This window comes from Prionailurus viverrinus, chromosome D2, assembly GCF_022837055.1.
Source record: "Prionailurus viverrinus isolate Anna chromosome D2, UM_Priviv_1.0, whole genome shotgun sequence".
NCBI classification, from domain to species: Eukaryota; Metazoa; Chordata; class Mammalia; order Carnivora; family Felidae; genus Prionailurus; species Prionailurus viverrinus.
In genome coordinates this window covers 9,547,661-9,568,966 of record NC_062571.1, presented here as the reverse complement: position 1 = coordinate 9,568,966, position 21,306 = coordinate 9,547,661, and the positions used below count along the sequence as shown (strand labels likewise).

Genomic DNA, 21,306 nt, shown 5'->3' with positions numbered 1-21,306 from the left:
GTGTCTGTAAGAATCTATTTAATCTTCTTAAACTTCTCTATACCCTGTGGACAGGAACCTTTCCCTAGAATATAGATATTTTTTATATTTTGTTTAGTTTTTTAAATTTTCTTTAAACATTTATTTATTTTTGAGACAGAGAGACAGAGCACGAGTTGGAGAAGGGCAGAGAGAGGGAGACACAGAATCCGAAGCAGGCTCCAGGCTCTGAGCTGTCAGCACAGAGCCCAACGTGGGGCTCGAGCCCATGAGCCTTGAGATCATGACATGAGTCGAAGTTGGACTCCTGTCACGTCATGAAGCTTAACCGACTGAGCCACCCAGGTGCCCCTATATATTTCATTTATTTTCCATGTTCTTTTCCCCCCTCTCTTCTCTCTTGGGAATGGGCTTCTAACACCCATTTTTCAGTCATAACTGAACCATTGATGCTTACTGGGGAGAAGCTTTGCAGTGTTAAGGAGAGATCTCTGCCTGAACTTGCCATCCTTGATCAAAGCCAGTGAAATCTTTTCATGTTAGGGGATGGATTTCCTACCAAACTCCATTAAAAAGTCATTTGTAACCAATGAAACTAGTGGTTGGTTTCAACTCAAGATTAGATCTTGTATGGTCTTTTCTCTTCTTCATTTCTGCTTTGGGCAATTCTTCTCTGTGTTTATATATTATTGATCCTTTCTTATTCTATATTCCTTCACAGAAAAAAATTCTGTACACTTCCCCCTAAAAGATCTAAGGTGATTTCCAAAAATACTTGAACTACAACACAATAAAATTAAATGAAGTTGTTAAGGGAAGTAAAGATAGAAAAATAAATTAGCAAAACGGGCAATAAGTTAACATCAATTTGGCTGTGCTTAAAAGTGATGGGATAGAAATAGGATTATAGTCTCTCATCAGTCGACACACAAAGGAAAATATAAAGTAGAATGCAGTGGTCTTTGGGTCAAAGAAGACTCATAGAAAGAGTGTAGTCATCCCCATGCGGCAGAGAGGACTTTCATGGTTCCTTATGCAGAGACATCGTGTCATGTGATGAGTAGTATCTGTGATACTGATAGTAAGGACAAAAATGAAATTCATTGCTCTGTTTCTTTTTTTTTAAGTTCATTTGTTTATTTTGAGCGAGGGAGAGAGAGAAAGAGAGAGCAAGCAAGCCGGGGAGGGACAGAGAGAGAGGGAGACACAGAATCCGAAGCAGGTTCTGGGCTCTGAGCTGTCAGCACAGAGCCCGACACAGGGCATGAACCCATGAACCACGAGATCGTGACCTGAGCCAAAGTTGGATGCTTAACCAACTGAGCCACCCTGGCGCCCCTGTCGCTTTTTAAAACAATGTACACTGTGGGAGGATTGGCTTCCTTCACCCTGTCGTATCCTTTACTTCTATGCTCCTCTTGTTTTGTGTATGTTAAATGCAGATTCTCTGCAAGCAAACCTTAGCGAATGTGCTTGTCTCCATAAACACATAGTAAATAATACAATTCCCTTGACAAAGTGAGCTCTTCAGGTGGTATTTCTGGTTGATTTGCAGTGTGGTTCCATCCAGCACTTGCAAACATACACCCTTTGCCCAGGAAGGTAACTGATACTATTTTCTGCCCCTCTTCCGTCCCCCACTCCTGACTGCTGCCAAGACCCCACCCACGTATGACACCTCCTCCTGTCTCCTCTGGGGACATCTTCGTGGATGACACCTTGACTTCATTTTTTTTTTTTGTCATCTTGCTTCCTGCAAGTTCTTTCTCCTCCACATTCTCGATTCTCTCCCATTTTCAAAAGTTGAATAAGTCAGGAAAAAAAGAACCTTATGTTGAACCTGCCTTTTGGCCTCTCCACCCTCAGGTAATACCACTTCTTTTCACAGATGAGTAGAAATTTTAATTTTCAAAATTGTGTTTGATGTAGCTATGAGTCGAACTTCTGTTTCTTGCATGCATTTAAACAAGTAAATAATTGTGATTGGGGGTGGGGTAGGGAGAGGTTGTCCTGAAATGTGAAATGTATGAATGCTAAATTTGCTTCAAAGGGAAAACAAAGGGATTCAGGGGCATTTACTAAATTTAAGAACTGAGGGGCATTTATTTTATTTTGCTTCAGGCAGGTTTATGTGAGCAGAAGTGTTTATTGTGTGTTATGCCACTGGGTAGGTAAATAATGTACATCTGGTAATACAAGAACCCATTTTTGTTACCCAAAGTTGATCTGTTTCAAAAGTTGTGATTCTGGAGCACCTGGGTGGCTCGGTCTGTTGAGCCTCCAACTTCGGCTCAGGTCATTATATCACAGTTCGTGGGTTCGAGCCCTGCATCGGGCTCTGTGCTGACAGCTCAGAGCCTGGAGCCTGCTTCAGGTTCTGTGTCTCCCTGTCTCCCTGCCCCTCCCCCACTCACAGTCTATCTGTCTGTCTCCTTCTCTCTCTCAAAACTAAAGATTAAATTAAAAAAACATACAAACAAAAGTTGTAATTCTGAAATCCCATAGTTGTCAAAAGAAAACCGAAAAACTTTTCTCAATTTATGCTCTTGTGCCAAATCATAAATGCTTTTGTTTGGTTTTGTTTTTATAATACAATGCATCCCAGACTTTCATTTTGTACATTCACACTTTTACAGCTGCTTACAGGCTATGTGTAAAAATAACTTGACTACGAGTTCACTTTTCTGGCAGATTAAGGTAGCAAAATAGATGATTGATTTTCAGCCACTCAGACATGCTCTAATTAGAGATAATTTTTAAATGTGTACAATACTTTTAGATTAACTTTACATGTAGTGTGTTTGACACCAAAAATGATTTTGCTAGCTTTTGAATTTATATTTCAAGTTTAGTTGACAGCTATTTCTCCAGCTTCCTTCCTTGATAGTTATATTTTACTAGCATAGTGTTTTGAAATTCCAGACGACGAACGAAACTTACTCTTTTCAGACATTTTATGGAATCGGTCGTAGACAGTGTTACGTCTCTTCGACTTCAGGTTGACAAAATTAATTTTCTGATCGCCAGTCAGTAAATACATAATGAGAGGAATAGAGAAAATGTATGAGTCATGATTCCTAGAAAAAGCAGTTCAATTTTATGCAGCCAAAATACCTCCCATTTTATATTATTCCGGACTATGTATAATGACTTCATTAACTGAACAGTGTAGTTCCCAGAGTGGAGACTATTCACACTGTAGTGATTGCAGTGATGAGATGAAATGATACCAGCCTTGGGATGGTATGTAACAGGATAGTATGCAATTAGGAAGCAAATAAACAAATAGATAAGTAACGGCCCATTGTATTCGTGTGGCAATTTTGGGAGACTTTATTTTCCAACCAAAGTCAGAAGTTGTTTCCACGTATAATCCAGTTTTCATAAATTTTGGGGTGTGCCCTGAGAGGCTTTCGTGACCACATCCATTCGGATTCTCCTTGTTCCTCCTTGCCCGTTCCTTTGTTCTTTTCCTGGACCTGTGCTTCTCTGCTCTGTGATTCTGTGCGAGCACCCGAGCAGAGCTTTCTGAATCTGTCACTGTCACATTCATCTTTCTTAAATACTGCTCCCACGATGACTCTTCTCTGCAAATGTAAGTTTAGCTCTTACCTGTCTGCTCTTAGAGCTAGAATCTAAAAACCCGTGTGTCTTCTTCCCCACTTGTCACTGGCATGCATTCTCTCTTTCCGTCTGACTTGTCTTCCTCTCGTGCTGGACTTCACTTCCCAATCCTGTGAACTCATTCCTTCCCTGCTTTCCACGGGGGGGTCTTTCTCCCTCTGCCCGGAACGTGCTCTTTTTCATCCCCAAAGCTGTGCGATGCTTTTAGCGGCATGCTTGCGGTTGGGGGTTGTTTCTGGGTGTGATGGATTAAAGATGACCACAAGTTATTGCGCATTCTTCCTGCCGAGATGTGATGACCGTGTCCCCTACCCCTGAACGTGGGCAGGTCCTGGACTGTTCTGACTAACACAGAATGTCAGGAGGGACACTGTTGATTTCCATTCCTGAGGCTCAAGAGATTGGCAGCTTATGCTTCCTTTCTCCTGGAGCACTCACTGTCCACTCCCCCAGCCTCTATTTAAAAAGTCTGACTACCCTAGGTGGTCCTGTTTCCTTTTACTAAAGAAGTGACTGTAAGGGTGCCTGGGTGGCTCAGTTGGTTAAGCATCCGACTCTTGATTTGCGGCTCAGGTCACGATCTTGAAGTTTCTGAGTTTGAGCTCCATGTCGGGCTCTGTGCTGACAGTGCGGAGTCAGCTTGGGAATCAATCTCTCTCTCTCTCTCTCTCTCTCTCTCTCTCTCCCTCTCCCTCTCCCTCTCCCTCTCCCTCTCTCTCTGCCCCTCCCCTGTGTGCATGCTCTTTTTCTAAAGTAAATAAATAAACATAAAAAAAAATAAGTGACTATAATGGGTTCCTGACTCTAACTTATGTTTATATTTGAGACTTTCCCCAAAACAGTGGTCTCCAAAGTACAAAAGACAATCTACTTAGGTGTAGGAAGTAAATATTATCATTTGCATTACTATGTTTTTTTTTTTTGTAGCATACTTTTAAATTTCCCTTAGGTGCATCATTTCTATTTTAGTGACATTATAATGTGTAAAATATGGTATGTATAAATATACACCTATTTGAGGCATGTGCATAAATATTTTTTAATGAAAAAGTTGAATTGTTAACAAGATCAAAGTCTATGAATCTGTAAACATCAAAATCATCTTTGGGGTGCCTGGGTGGCTCAGTTGGGTAAGCGTCTGACTTCAGCCCAGGTCATGATTTCACGGTTTGTGGGTTCAAGCCCCATGTCGGGCTCTGTGCTGACAGCTCAGAGCCTGAAGCTGCTTTGGATTCTGTGTCTCCCTCTCTGCCTGCCCCTCCCCAGCTTGTGCTCTGTCTCTCCATCTCTCAAAAATAAATAAATGTTAAAAAAAATTTAATCATCTTTAACCTATGTGTGCATACGCATACTAGTGTTTCCTAAAAGAAGAGCAATAATTAACTGCTGATGTAGCGTTGCAAGTCCCTGAAAGGGAGAACACACAAATAAAAGGCAGTGAGCCAAGGCCTCTCCTTGCAGAATTCCAAAGTTATGCCTCTAATTTGATTTATTCCCCCAGAATCGAGTTCAGTTTCTTTTTAGGTGCCTACAAAATGTCTCTCCACGAATGTTTCGTAATAATATCAAAGCCTATAAACGGAGAGGTGGTGTTTTCCAAGTTTTCTTTATTTATACAGTGACTGCTCAATCCTTAACACCCGCGATAAGCCAGTGCAGCTCTGTGCTGCTGTGTGCCGACCTTCCAGAATTGGGGAAGGGGTGGCCCCGTCTCTCAGTTCACAGTGCGTTAGTGAAAGCTGTGCCCTGGGCTTTCTGGAGAGAAGTGACGTAACAAAAAGAACCTTGCAGGCTTACGGGATGCCATCAAGAAAAGCAAAACTCTGGACATGACCTAAGACATCTGTAGGCCAGGGAGTTGTTCATTCTGGCTACACGGCGCAGGGCATGTGTAAGAGGAAATGGGCCGTTGGATGGGCGAGGTGTAGTATCAGGTCTCGAATGATAGGCGAGGAGTTTAAATATTCCTCCGCGGCTGAGGAAAGTAGTTTTTGACGCAGGCAATCAGGAGGTTGAGCAGGATGGCTCGTCAGGTTCCTTCCGTGGACTTCTTGCCTGTGTTTGCCGTTCGTATGCAGCACTGCGCTTGCGTTTGCTTCCACAGCTAAGCCAGGAGGTGTGTAAGGTCAAGGGTCACTTTTGATTCTTCTGGGTCCCCGCTGCCTCGGGGAGGGGCAGCGAACTTAGACTCCGGTAACGCCCCGTCGTCCTGCGTAATTGCAAACTTCCCATCTGGGTGCTGAGATACGTTTCTGAGAAAAAGGGGTCTTAATTTCCAGTATCAGTTTTGTATTATGTAGTAGTTATTACTGTAAATTGCAAGTTGCAATTCTACTCCAGTCGTTTGGGTTCACGTACATCTAAGATGGACAGGAGGATGCTATCATCTGTGCTAATAACCGGGTGGAGAAACCGGACGCAGGCCGTTTCTATCAGCTTCTCATGGTCACTAACTGGAGCAGGTGCAGGCCTGAGACTAATGTTCAGATGTTTGGGTCTTTTTCTGTGCCTCTCCTAGTCTCTCTAGAAGGTATTTACAATCCTTGGAGAAAGAGTAATGCAGTTTTTAAGGTACTAAACAAGTGTTTTATTGTTGTCCTCTTTAAATAGGTGATTAAGTATACCGAATCTTTTCCTCTGGTTATTTCATTTTTTTTTTTCTTCAACACAGTACACTTAGCAATTAAGAAAGTGACCGTGTCACGTTGAACACTACATCCCTCGGGACTTGAAACATAGATTTCATGCTTAGATGTGCGTGCTTGTTTTCCTTTTGTTTTTTAAAAAGTTCTCTGTGATGAACAGTTTCCAATGATGGGTGAATGAGTTTAAATGCCTTTAGATCTTAAGAGAGCACAGACAGTAAGAAAAAAAATATCTGGAGGCATTGAATATATTCTACAAGTTTTACCTGTTGGCTTCATTTTTAAGTATGCAGCTATTGTGCTAATATTGAATAGCACGTGACACCTTTGCTGAGATAGGTTATTGCTTGGGTTGAAGAGAATTATGATTAATGACATACTCTTGCTTAGTGGGTTGGCTCACTTTTATTTTCTGTATTTCCCAGAATGCCATCCTTAAAATAGAACTCATCATTTTCTCCACCAATGTTTCCTACCCCCTCCCAACTTTATTCCAAGATGAAAAGATGACAAAATGTGATCATTTGTCTCCTCGAAGTCTGAGGGTGTTAAAGAGTTCTGAGTGGTAAAACAGATGGAATTGTGCTAAAAAGCACATGGCCCCTTATAATTTTTTCTTTAAAAAGATCCAAAACTTAGGCTTAGTAATAGAATATACTTTGCTATTCTTGAGTAACACATAAAGAAATCTTTGCTTCTCTCAATTCTGACTCACTGCTCTTTTCCCAGAGTGCAAAATGTCCATTTTGGATCAGTCATTGAGAAATGCTGATTTAATAGACTTCCAGAAAAGGCTGACCATGGTGGGTAACTCTATGGATACGGGAAATAAAGTATATCAAATTATAAGATTATTACCAAATTTTCTTCTGACTTTGGTGACCAAGAGAAGTCTTCAGATGCTTTTACCCCTGCAATGTCTTTTTACCGTTACATAAACGTTAAATATATTTTTTCTATAAATAGTGACTCAGTATGAACTTATTTTAAAGTATGGGTTTTCTTTTTTGTAAATTAAATTCGTTGAAGTTCATGTCTGGTATGATGGTTTTGGCAAACGTGAAAGTGATAGGTACCAATTCTATACGATTGAAATTTCCTGTTTTCGGAGGAATTTTTGTCAACTCCTAGAAACCGCACTACGGTCTTTACATGAGGATCTTTAAATTCCTTGCTTTAGGTGGTGCACTCAGCTATTTGAAACAAAGCCATCTTAGTATTTAGCATTTGACGTATTGAAATTAGAAACAGGAGAATTGGACATCATTCCTATGACTTTATCTTAGAATTTAGTGCCAGATATGTTTTAAGTGATTAATGTGTAATGACAATATATTCTCATGTACAAAATACATTGAAACAGGCCTTCAGACACAGATCTCAAATAAGGAAACTCAAGTATCTACTGTGTGGCGCCTAGAGTTCAGTCTCTTAGCCACTTTTTTTTTATTTTTTATTTATTTTTTAATTTTTTTTTTCAACGTTTATTTATTTTTGGGACAGAGAGAGACAGAGCATGAACGGGGGAGGGGCAGACAGAGAGGGAGACACAGAATCGGAAACAGGCTCCAGGCTCTGAGCCATCAGCCCAGAGCCCGACGCGGGGCTCGAACTCCCGGACCGCGAGATCGTGACCTGGCTGAAGTCGGACGCTTAACCGACTGTGCCACCCAGGCACCCCACCACTTTTTTTTTTAATATGAAATTTATTGTCAAATTGGTTTCCATACAACACCCAGTGCTCATCCCAACAGGTGCCTCCTCAATATCCGTCACCCACCCTTACCTCCCTCCCACCCCCCGTCAACTTTCAGTTTATTCTCAGTTTTTAAGAGACTCTTATGGTTTGCCCCCCTCTCTCTCTAACTTTTTCCCCCCTTTCCCTCCCCCATGGTCTTCTGTTAAGTTTCTCAGGATACACATAAGAGTGAAAACATATGGTATCTGTCTTTCTCTGTATGACTTATTTCACTTAGCATCACACTCTCCATTTCCACCCACGTTGCTACAAAAGGCCAGATTTCATTCTTTCTCATTGCCACATAGTATTCCATTGTATATATAACCCACAACTTCTTTATCCATTCATCGGTTGATGGACATTTAGGCTCTTCCCATAATTTGGCTACTGTTGAAAGTGCTGCTATCAACATTGGGGTACATGTGCCCCTATGCATCAGCACTCCCGTATTCCTTGGGTAAATTCCTAGCAGTGCTATTGCTGGGTTATAGGGTAGATCTATTTTTAATTTTTTGAGGGACCTCCACACTGTTTCCCAGAGCGGCTACACCAGTTTGTATTCCCACCAACGGTACAAGAGGGTTCCCGTTTCTTCACATCCTAGCCAGCATCTATTGTCTCCTTATTTGTTCATTTTAGCCACTCTGACTGGTGTGAGGTGATATCTGAGTGTGGTTTTGATTTGTATTTCCCTGATGAGAAGTGATGTTGAACATCTTTTCATGTGCCTGTTGGCCATCTAGATGTCTTCTTTAGAGAAGTGTCTATTCATTTTTTCTGCCCATTTCTTCACTGGATTATTTGTTTTTCAGGTGTGGAGTTTGGTGAGCTCTTTATAGATTTTGGATACTAGCCCTTTGTCCGATATGTCATTTGCAAATATCTTTTCCCATTCCGTCGGTTGCCTTTTAGTTTTGTTGATTGTTTCCTTTGCAGTGCAGAAGCTTTTTATCTTCATGAGGTCCCAATAGTTCATTTTTGCTTTTAAGTCCCTTGCCTTTGGGGATGTGTCTTAGCCACTTTAAGAAAGAAATGGCCAGAAGACAAAATGAAGCAGGAGATAACTGTATACAAGTCCAGGAAATTCATTAACAGACCATTATTAGTAAATGATGTCATCTAACTACCATATTCCTACAGAAGGAAAAGTTATTCTGGGATTATAAAAGCCAAGATGAGTAAGGGAAGACCAGAGGTTGTTAATTCCTATGAAAGTCAGGCGTAATAAGAAATAGAAATTAGACTCAGAGTCAAAAGACCTGAGTACTAGACAGTACTTCTCATTTATCTTACAGAGAAATCTGGGTAATTTATTCAGCCTGGGTCTCATGGTCTCCTTCCTTCAAACTAGCCTGTTTTGTAGCATTTCTGTGGAGGGTCAGACAGATACAGTATATGTTAAAGTGCTTTACACTTTCCTGACTGTTTCTAGCTAAAACAGACGGTACCTTGGGTTCCGACCCGCTCCCTCCCATACCTGTGCATGCAGTTAATTCCGCCCATTTATTTGACATGTCTCTCTCTTTGTTAGACTGTACGCTCTTCAAGGTCTATATCTGAATCATTTTGGTATCTGTAGCTCCTGGCACAGTGAACATTCTTAATAAACGTATGAGTGAAGGAATGAGCATTATTTGCACAATCATGACTGCATAAGCAAATCTTCAGCCTGGATGCTAAGTAAATTTAGTGGATGTTCTGGATACAAACTCTGAGCACTTTCTTGGATTCCTTCAATGGCCTCCTTCTTTCCAAAAGCCCACCTGTTCCTGGGACTGTGTCCACCCTCCCTTGTCAAGCTCCCTCTGTAGGCTGGAGTCTGAGGTGATACCCAGGGGCTGTGTGGCTCTTACACCACACCCACTGAGACTTACCTGTGCCATTCACCCTGTGGAGGATTGAATAGTGGTGTCCACATTCTAACCCATGGTACCTGTGATTGTGACCTTATTTGGAAATAGCATCTTTGTGGATGTGATTTAGTTAAGGATCTTGAAATGAGATCATCTCTCTGAATTCATGACTGCTGTTCTTACATGAAAAGAGGAGGGACATTTGAGACACATAGACACAGAGAAGATGGTAATGTGCAGGTGCAGGCCCAGAATGGAGAAATACAGCTACAAGCCAAGGAATGCCAGGAGGTGCCAGCAGCCACCAAAAATTCAGAACAAAGTCTCCCTCAGGAACCAACCTGCCAGCATACCTTGATTTCTGACTTTTGGCCTCCAGAGCTGTGAGAGAATAAATTTCTGTTGTTTCAAGCCACACAGTTTACGGTAGTCGTTCATGGAAGCCCCAGAAAACTAATAAACATCTCACCATTCTGGTAGAGGAAATGTTACCCTATGGGCTTGGATCTGCATCCCAGAGTGGTCCTCAGGAAGCATCTCAGAAGTGTGGATGCATGACACCCGTATAGCTTGAGCCAGCTGGAAATAGGAGCAGCCAGTCAGAAAGTGCTCCCCTCTGTTCATCCTTTCTTGGAACATGCCACTATGTGGTTTCTTATTTCATGCTGTCCAGGGAAGCGCCTCCCTATCACACTCCCCAAGCTACCTACAGCATTTCCCCCCAGTTCATCGTGGAGGCCAGCACTGTAATAACATCACATGGCATTGTTTTGTGTTTTCACTTTGCCTCGCTTCCTTCCTTCCTCCCCATCACCTCCACAGAATTGCACCTCACAGAACAAAAGTATCAGTATTTTAATACTTGCTTCAGGCTCTGCTTTGTAAAAGACTTAGCTAAGACAGTGTGTGTATTAAGTTGAAGAATTACAACAAGGCTTTCATTTTTACTGAATTCACTTCCTGAAAACTTCTTGGTGAAATAGAATAGTTTTTAGCAGAAACAATCTTAGGGGCTGAATTCCTCGCCTAGAATCAAATGTATCATTTATATAAACAATAAGATTTCCTATAATTATATGTAAAGGCTATATGTTTTTAATTGTTTAAATAGTCCTGTTTAGTTAGGATATAAACAGTCCTAAGAGGGGGCACCTGGGTGGCTCAGTTGGTTAAGCATCCACCTTCGACTCAGGTCATGATCTCACGGTTTGGGGGTTCGAGCCCCATGTCGGGCTCTGTGCTGACAGCTCAGAGCCTGGAACCTGCTTCGGATTCTGTGTCTCCCTCTCTCTCTTCCCCACCCCTGCTTGTGCTCTGTCTCTCTTTGTCTCTCAAAACTGAATAAATGTTAAAAAAAATTTTTTAAATAGCCCTAAGAAATGGGCATCAATTCATGACCATGAATTATATGAGAGAACTCAATGACTCATTAATTGCACTTTGAAGAATTTCAAAATAACTTCTGCATTTACAAAACTAAATTTTTGTTAATGTTTCATTGTTGCTAGACTTCCTTTCTCTAGCAAATGGGCCAGGAGCTCAGCCGAGGGAGAGAGAAAGCTGGGCTGCCAAGTGTTGGAGGAGCTGGAATATTTGATGAAGGCAAAAAGCCAAGCATGAAAGAGTTAAACCTTTCATCACTGAGGTGTCACTATAAGCAACTGTCTAATATTGGAGGAGGTGCTGAACTCGCCCATTGCAACCTTCCCCGTGAAATGGTGCACCAGTTGATGGTCAGGTGGTTCAGCACAGAAGTCTCACTGTAGACGGAGCTTTGATTGAAAGCCTCTGGCGGATTTATGGACCCTGGCAGGGGCGGGGACACAAAACAACAAGGCAGGCAAAATCTAGCAGTGGAAGAGCACTGGATACTGAGTCAGGGTGGGGGCAAGTTGTCTTCATGCGTTTCCCTCCCCCCCTCCCCATAAGGAGGTCCTGGCGGAGCCACCTGAGGAAAACTCTGCCTGGGGTCTTAGACAGAGAGACCTAGGAATGAAGGCACCAGGGCTGGATATGCAAACGTGGGTAAGAGCATGACCAGCAAGGGGCTGGGGGGCCCTGAGTTTTGACCGTAACTCCCCTCTTTTAGACATTGAGCGCACCGTCTGTGCACGAAGTCTGGCGTGGAGAGGACAGCTTTCCCCCATGACATCTGCCAGAAAAAGCCTGCGTAACCGCCTGTGGTCAGTTCTGAAGAAATCACACATAGGTTTTACCTAAGAGCCCAATTCCCCAAGTGGTGGTGTTTTGTCTTGTTGTTTCCAGGTAGGAAGGACACCCCGCCGAGTGGGGGCAGGTAACCAAATATTCTGCAAACAGCTCCTTGGAGTCGCATGCATTTATCATGCCGGGTCCAACATCACTTCAGGGAGGAGCACGAGTGACTGGAAGCTTATGAGCCTCATATACAAAGCTAGCTTATTATACATCTCTGCTCTTCTCCTAATGACACCATTCCTGGCCCATCCTCTTCCAGACAGCGCTGAATGGCCTTTCCTTGTCCTCAGGTGTGGGCACCGAGAACTTTTCTTAGCACTCATCTTAAATGGCTCTATACTGATTCTGTTTTTCTTATGGACTCGGTGCTTGTGGTCACCTAATATTGTACATTCTGTGATTTTCTCCCTGCTTGCCATAGCCTGCCTCTATAGGAAACCCTCGTTGCTAGAAACTCCTGAAAAGAATGAACAGACTGATAGGCCATATTCATTGACAGCAGGCACAATGCAGTATCAGAAATAGGTCAGTTCTCTTCAAATGGGGGAGGCCCAAGTGCCGAGACCAGACAGATTTATTTTAAAAATATAAAGCAGGTAACATTTTGCTTTTACACATACCAACTTAAGAATCTAGACTAGTGAAAATATCACGGCATTGGTGCAGTTATAAACAGTAAACCAAGGAAATAACAAAGATCAGAAATAGTCTCACATACGAAAACGTTCTTGATGTATGATAAACTGGCATTTAAGAAGAACACATAACTTTTTGAGGCACTGGGGTGGCTTCAGTTCAGATCATGATCTCACCGCTTGTGAGTTCGAACCCCACATCGTGCTCTGTGCGGACTTGCTCAGAGCCTGGAGCTTGCTTCTGATTCTGTGTCTCCCTCTCTTGCTACCCTTCTCCCACTCAACGCTCTGTCTCTTTCTCTTGAAAATAAGTAAATGTTAAAAAAAAATTTAATAAAAATAAAAAGAATACATTTTTTTAAAATGGTGGTGGAATAAATGGGTGTATGTAAAGACAAAAATAAACCAATTTAAAAGTAAATCTTTGGTCCATTAAATACTAATTGTACAATATGAAAACAACATACAAGAATCTTTTTGTGAATGGAGGGAAATACGTAAATTCTTAAGTCGAATACAAAAACCATCTCATAAGCAAAAAGGCTGAAAATTTTAAATAGAATGTAAGCATATCCAAGCAAAACTTTTAAAAAGATGCATGAAAAAATTAAAAACAAGTCACAGATTGGGGAAATACATCTGCAGCACACATTATCAAGCACGGATGGATATTTAGACTCCAGTATATAGAAAATTCTTTTTATAAAAAAAATTCTTACATACAGCAAGAAAAAGATAACTCAGTAAAAGAAATAAAGAAAAGAGAAGAATAGGCAGTTCACGTAGGAGATGGTCCAAATGGCTGCAAAAATGTGAAGCAAGCACAGCTCTCATGAAATGTTGGGTGAATCATTTGTGTAATTAATTTGGACTGTAATTTTACAATACATAGTAATGCAATTTTATTCCCAGATGTTGATCTATTGACCACATTGTTTGTAATAATGAAAAAAATGTTAACAATCTACATGATAATAACAAAACAGGTAAATAAATTATGGTATAATGATGTTGTGGAATAACATAAATGAATGGACCTGTGTTCTGAAGTCAATGTGGATAAACGTACCTCCTAAATACATTTAGCAAAAGCAAGTTAAATAAGTAAAGGAATTTTCAGAGGTGTACCTACGGTATTATACCATTTCAGTATTGTTAAAACACTGGTATTATTTATGTGTACATATGTTTGTAGTAATACCAAATTCGAGGTCATGGTTCCTCTGAGAGAGTAACAGAGAAGAAATGGTATCAGAAAGGGCTTCAGTAGAATCATTATCTTATTAGAAAAGAACCCAAACCAGCAAATAGTAAGATTTGGAAAGGCTGTGTGTAAGAGAATGATTTGCCAAAGTATTTCACAATGCAAAACAAGAAATAAAAAGTCTTTATCCGTATAAAGGCGTTCCATTTTATTTTAAAAGATAACATCTAAAGCATCTAAAGATGACATTTTTACTTAATGAAATGACAAAAGCCTTTAAAAAAAAAAGAAAAAAGAAAAAAGAACCAGCAAAAATATATTGAAACATAGCCCTCCAAAGCTTCATTGTGACTGAATTGGTAAAAGTCCTGGAAGTTAACATGGCGGTACTTAATGCCTCATGCCTTTTGCCCTGTTATTGTTTCCAATTCCCTAATTCTGTTATAAATAAATAATTAGAGATGTAGTCCAAGATATATGAGCAATATATAAAATCACAACAATAAAAAGTGAAAAAGTGGCTATTGCATATATATTGTATGTATAAGTATAAATTTATATATACATGTAATTTTGTTTGTTGGTGTATCTGTGAGTAGACTATTACATGTATATGTTTTTGCTGATTTATTTTGTTTACTCTTATGTTACCGTGTCACCAGCACTGGGAATACTGACTGATGTCTAATTGTGCTCACTGAATTATTGTAGAATGATATATTGAGGAAATATAATGATACAGTTTTTTCTTTTTTTTTTTTTCAGAGAAAGAGAGAGAGAGAGAGAGAGAGAGAGAGCACGCATGCATGTGAATAGTGAAAGGGCAGAAAGACAGAGAGACTCTCAGGATCCCACAACCATGAGATCGTGACCTGAGTGGAAATCGAGAGTTGGGCACTTAACCTACTGAGCCACTCAGGTGTCCTGTAGCAAATAATTTTTAAAACATAAAGACAGTGTTGAGAACTAACGTAATCAATGGCAATTTGCTTGCAGGGATGGGCTATGCCTACACAGAACCTAATCATTACAGATAAAAGATGTCTTCCAAAAAGGATCTAAAATCACTTTTAGTTAGAGTCTAAGAGGTAGTAAGCATCAACTTTTTTGAATATCATAAGCTGATAAAATTTTACAGTATCAGACCACATTTACAGCAAACAAGATAAACTAGGCATTTAAATAAGTTGGTAATACTTACTACTGGGGTTATACTCAGAGACAGTGATATCACCCACTCACAAAAATGAGATTAAACCATATTTTTACTTACATATTTGTTTGGGGGCGCCAAAATACCGGATAGAAATATGCAGTTAAGAGGAAGTTATGTGAAAAACAACAAAACAGTTAGGAAAATGGGATGATGTAACTGGTAAGTAAATTAAGTTGACAAAATAGGGTACAGTGTGGTTAAGAAACAATTAAGTTAAAACAAACCATCCATGTTGTGTCTGTGAGGAATATATACAAGTGAAACAGAGCTGGCAGGAAAGTTAATAAAGCAGAGAAAGATCTTCCACAGTGTGGAAACCAGGTGGCTGCTCTATAAGCGAAAGTAAATCTCTAGCCTATTTCTGGTGTTAAGTTCTCAAGTCCTGGTGAAAGGAAAGTCTGATTCTTCCCTCAGTGGTTAACTGAATAAAGATATAAAAAGGCCAAACAAAGGTCAAATTTAGACAAGACCGACTTATCTCCACACCAGCAGCCTGACAGAAGAAGGGGGCACTCTTTTCGGAAGAATATGCTGCTACCTTCAGTCCTGATTGTTCTTTGCACAGAATATTCAGCATAAAATAATGACAAAGTGTTGAGGAAGCAAGAAAAGGTCACTGGTAGTCAAAACAAGAACAGTCAAATCGATGCAGACCTAGAAACGCTAGTATTAGTAGGCAAAGAATTTAAAAATACCTGTAATGTATATTCCAAAAGATGTATCGTTCTAGAAAAGGTAGACAATGTGAATCACTATGTGGAATTTTAGCGAACAAATAGAGACTATATATTAAAAAAAAAAAACAGTGGAAATGATGAACTTGAAAACTGTAAGATAAGGGGTGCCTGGGTGGCTCAGCAGGTTAAGCAACCAACTCTTGGTTTGGCTTAGGTCATGATCTCTCTGTCTGTGGGTTCGAGCCCCGTATCAGGCTCTGTGCTGACAGTGTGGAGCCTACTTCGGATGCTGTCTCTCCCTCTCTCTGGCCCTCCCCTGCTTGCACCTTATGTCTCCCTCTCTCTCTCTCTCTCTCTCTCTCTCTCCCTCTCAAAATAAATGAATTAATATTTAAAAATAAGAAAAAAATAAGATTTGAAGAATTAATTCCATGGACCTTTCAACAGAGTGGATACAGCAGAAGAAAGAATCAGTGAATTTTAAGATAGATAAGTAGAAATTATGTAAACTTAAACATAAAGATAAAATAAGAAGTGAAAACATGTAATGGATACCTAAGAACTGTAGGACAATAACAATCTTATGTTAGTGTAACTGGAATCCCTCTAGGAAAGGAGAAACAGATTGAGGCAGAGGAAATATTTGAATAAGTAATGGCCTTTTTTTTTTTCAAAATTAAAGATTGCCATTTACACATCCAGTAAGCTCAGTAAATCTAAATGGGGTGAATACAAGGAAAACCATACTTAACATGCATTGTAGTCCAACTGCTGTAACCAACGAAATGAAAGAAATCTTAAAAGCTGCCAGACCAGAAGACCTACAGGAGAGCACAGGTAAGAAAACAGATAACTATTCAGAAGATACAGTGGAGGCTGGAAAGATGATGGAATGTTTCAAAGCACTGAAAAAATACCAGCCAACCTAGGATTCTACAGCAAGAAAAAAAAAATATCCTTCAAACATAAGGACTACATAAAACATTTCAGGCAGACAAATGCTAAGATAATTTGATGAAGACAACTTACACTAAATGAAATACTAAAGGAAATGATTTAGTCTGAAAGGTTTATGATTAGGTTATGATAACAGATGAGAACCCAGATTCATAGAAAAGAATGAAGAACAACAAGAAGGATAAGTATGTAGATAAAACAGAGGACTGCTTTTGGTTTACATATACTTGTCTTTGTGTGTGTGTGCGTGTGTATGTATATGTATCTTTAAAACATATTAAGTACTCAGAGCTTACATATAGCATTACACCATGAGATTTATAACACGTGAACAGCATCTCATAATGCTTAATACAATCTTATAAAAATAAGAGATATAATGTATTGAGTGCATCCTATGTGCGAAGTATTGTACTTTACACATTTAAAGTCAGGTGTATAGCCCTTACTTTATAGACTAGGAAATTCAGGCTCAGACGACTGAAGTAATTTGCCTAACATCCTGCAGCCACGTAGTTGCAAAGCTCTTCTACACTCCAAATGCATGAACAAAGTTATAAAATTGTTTGTATAAACGTAATACAGAAAATAATTCCATTCTACCAGGAAGCAACTAATAAAAAAACCATGATGTTTCCATTCTTTTTTTATGGTGTTTCCATTCTATGGAATATTATACAGCTGTTAAAAAGGGTCCTATATCTAAATGTGCTGACCTGGAACAATATCCATGACATAATTTTAAGTGGGAAAAGTCAGATTAATACAGTGAGAATAGCATATTTTCCTATGCACATATACGTGTGCATATTTCTATGCTTTTGTGCACAAACGCCCATCTATACATATACATGTAGAGAAACTAGCCCTTAACAAAACAAAAGAACTGCTAAGAGATTTTGAATCTAAGAAGGACTTTAGAACTTGAGGGTGAGAACTGAAAGAGAGACTTACTTTTTCAACACTCTCTTTTGGTGTTGTTAAAGTCTTTGCTACATACTTGCACTTTCCCCCAATTTTGAAAAGCCTAGTTTTTTAAACAAATCCTAGTTTTGCTCGTTTCGCTGTAGTAAACTAGCAGAGGACTCACAACATGAACTTATTAGGGGCAGAGGCCATTCTTTTAATCTAGATTTTTCCTTTGTACCCAGTATAACGAATGCCCTGGCATAAAGCCATTACTGTTTGTTGAACTTTCCATTTAAAGGATGTTGGTAATGATAGAGTAAAATTCTTTGAAATATTGGGATGAGACAAGCCCAGAAATACATAGGACTGCATAGAAGAATAAGGTAGGAGGTAATAGTTGAACAGATACTGGATGGGCACTATTTTGGGGGTTGAGGTCTGAGATATATCACATATATCACTGAGCTCCACCACATATGCTACCTTAGGCAAGAATGATACAGACATAGGTGGGGGAGGCTGAGAAGTGCAGATACGTGTTGGTGAAGCACAGTCTTTTTTGGGAAATAATGAACAGGCGAAGGTAGGTTAGTGCTGTACCGTGGGCTGAGGGGTGGGGGTGAGGGGTCATTGATGGGTTCTGAGCCTCAGACGTAACACTGCTTTAGGACAATTAATATGGCAAGAAGTTCTTTCAAGTAACTTTTGAAGCCAGCCCTCTTGGCCATTATAAAGACTCTCTTCTTTCACATTCTCTTCTCCTTTCTGTCCCAGCCCCCTCTCGCCCTGTCCTTGCGACGCTTCTCTTTCCTTTCCTCTCTCTTTTTCTGGCCCGTCTGTGCCGGCCCGGCCATGGCAGTAACAACAGCCCAAGGACAGCCTCGTGCTTTTCACAGCTGCTCTGCTTACTCATAGAGCAAGTATTTTCGCACATTGCTGATGATTGTAGCCTTTCTCTTCTTTTGCATGTCTGGTTTTTTTCTTAACCTCTGTCCGCGTGGACATGTAGCTGTGGTGGGGAACACTGGCCCCCTCAGGGAGATAGACACCCACAGGGCTTAAGCCAAACAAGACCGTTTTCATGTTTCTTTTCCACAAACGTGAACTTGTCTGAGCTTGGAAAGCTATGTACCCTACTTGAACTACGGGTTCTTTGCTCTGCAACGCAAGAGAACCTTTTTGCCTGAACTACCCTTGTGGTCCCCCCTCTCCTCCTCACCCTCGATTCCCCTGGCTAAACCTTGATCCTTCATATATCAGATCAGAGATCCCTTTCTCCAGGGAGCCTTCCTCTGACACCCCAGACCCAGGCTGCTCCTACCCTGGGTAGGAGCTCCTGCTCCTAGCCCTGCACTGTACCACTTTGTTGTGACACTGAGGTGCAGTTCCCTGTTTCTCTTCTCCACTGAGCCTTAAATTTCGTTCTGCTCTGTATCATTTTTGTCATATTCATCTTTTATGGCCAGTACCTAGCTTAACGTAGTAGACTCTCTTGTCAAAATGAATGAATGAATGAATGAATGGCGTGATAGAAAAAACAGAGAAGTGCTTCATGGTTGTTTTCATGAAACTGAGACCCCCCGCCCAGAACTTTTTTGGTGTCCTCAATATTCTTTGTATTCATGCGATTCTAAAACATTGCTTCCCCCCCACCACCTTGAAAGAAGGTGATTTCCTAATCTGTGCTGACTTCATAATCATGTTTGTAAAGGCTTTTTTTTGAATCAAATGGATCTTTAAGGGTTCCTCTTTGGGTTTATGGCCCTCGCAAAGTAAATTTGAAGGGCGTAAGAGGAGTACTTTGAGGATGCTAGTGTTAACACAGCAGTAATTAACAGCCTAAAGTGTTTGAAAAACCTACTTCAACAGCAAGTCAGTACCACATGTCTTACAACTATTACATGTCTGTTCTACATTTTCTAACTTCTAATTATCCTAACCTTCATTATACAAGAAGGTATTAAAGATTTATTTACTGACCAAGGGGCGCCTGGGTGGCTCAGTCAGTTAAGCAGCCGACTTCAGCTCAGGTCACGATCTCGCGGTCCGTGAGTTTGAGCCCCGCGTCAGGCTCTGGGCTGATGGCTCAGAGCCTGGAGCCTGCTTCCGATTCTGTGTCTCCCTCTCTCTCTGCCCTTCCCCCGTTCATGCTCTGTCTCTCTCTGTCTCAAAAATAAATAAAATGTTAAAAAAAAATTAAAAAAAAAAAAAAAGATTTACTGACCAAGTTGAGACTTAAGAATGTTGCCCCAGTAGAAAAATGCACCTCTCCAGAAGCTGTTGAGAACTCTCATTGTCATAAGCTCTCATTGTAATGCTACACTGTACTTCCATGGGCTTCTGTAGAAATTAACTAATCATATGCTGCTGGACTTCCCTAATAAGACCGAGCCCAGTAATCTGAGATGGTCAGCCTCTCAAAAGAGTAAATGGTGGTGGCAGCACAAACTTGGCTTTGCACAGGAGCAAATGGGAGTGGTTTGCCCTGCTTTTGCAAAGCTTCTTTAACTGTGAAATTGTTTTTGACAAGATGCTTTGTCACATGCTTGACATCTTTTTTCTTTTTTTAATTGAGGGAGTGACTGGAAGATAATTTAATCTGAAATGCTGCCACCTACGTAGCGAGAGATTAATTGGATACTGTCTGAAAAATTATGTGAGCACCTCAGAGACAGAGTCTATGTAAACAGAAGGGGGTATGAACAAAGTGGAGGCAAATCATGCCCCTTCCTTGGCTGAATAAGAAGGCTCTGGGTAAACAATTGTCCTTACTTTTTGTCCACCCTTACATGAGCTGAAAAGATGGTTTGGTATCTCAGCAAGTGTAGGTTTTAACACAACCAGGATATGGTCTACTTCTAATGCAGCTATTAATTTAACTTCTTTTTTTCTCGGATGCTTATTTTGTACAAGAAGGAAACCAATTCACTGCAGTGGACGTTTTGTTAATAACATAACATTACCAACAAAATAAATGTGTAGGCATTTCAGCTCTGAAACATCCTTTCAAGATCTCCAAAAGATCTTCATTGGAATATGTTTCTAGGGTATTATTCCCACTTGAAGAACACAGCTAGTAGAATGGAAGAAAGCCAGACATGGGAGTAGGGGACAGGTGTGGACACCGTGTAGGGCTGGGATTTTGCATTAAGGAAGCAGAGATATGGTGTGAAACTCACAGTGTGAAGATGATATATCCTCAGGTTGCTGTGCTCTGAGAAAGCAAGGATAAAATCTAAAAGGAATCTTATGACAAAGACTTCTAGAACATAAAACCTTATATAAAAGAAAATATCCGTAAACTCCCAATGTATACATTTCTAGAAACCTGTACGTTCACCTGCCCCCTTTGCTGGACCTCCATTATGGCAATCTTGAAATTAAGTTGCTTTTGCTAAACAGGATCCCTTTCATGATGACCTTCAGGTTCCTCAGTGGACCTTAGCATTTTCTTAATATTCTGAAACAAAGCATTATTAGTTTTTAGCTATTGCCTTGATCTGTATTATCAAGCTATGAAAACTCTATAGATTAGTTTAGCCATCTTGGAATGCCCGAGGACCCAGCTATTGCCCAATTTTTCGCTCTGTCTTGCATGAATAGGATTAGTGTACAAAGTCTCAACTGTCTCCAGGAGTCACAGAGTGGG

At 40.4% G+C, this 21,306-nt stretch overlaps 1 protein-coding gene across 1 annotated transcript in view; it reads left to right on the top strand.

Annotated features, from left to right (window-relative positions):
* CHRM3 (cholinergic receptor muscarinic 3) overlaps positions 1 to 21,306 on the top strand; it is a 523,975-nt gene that overhangs the window by 67,799 nt on the left and 434,870 nt on the right. The gene's annotated exons all lie outside the window — the stretch shown is intronic.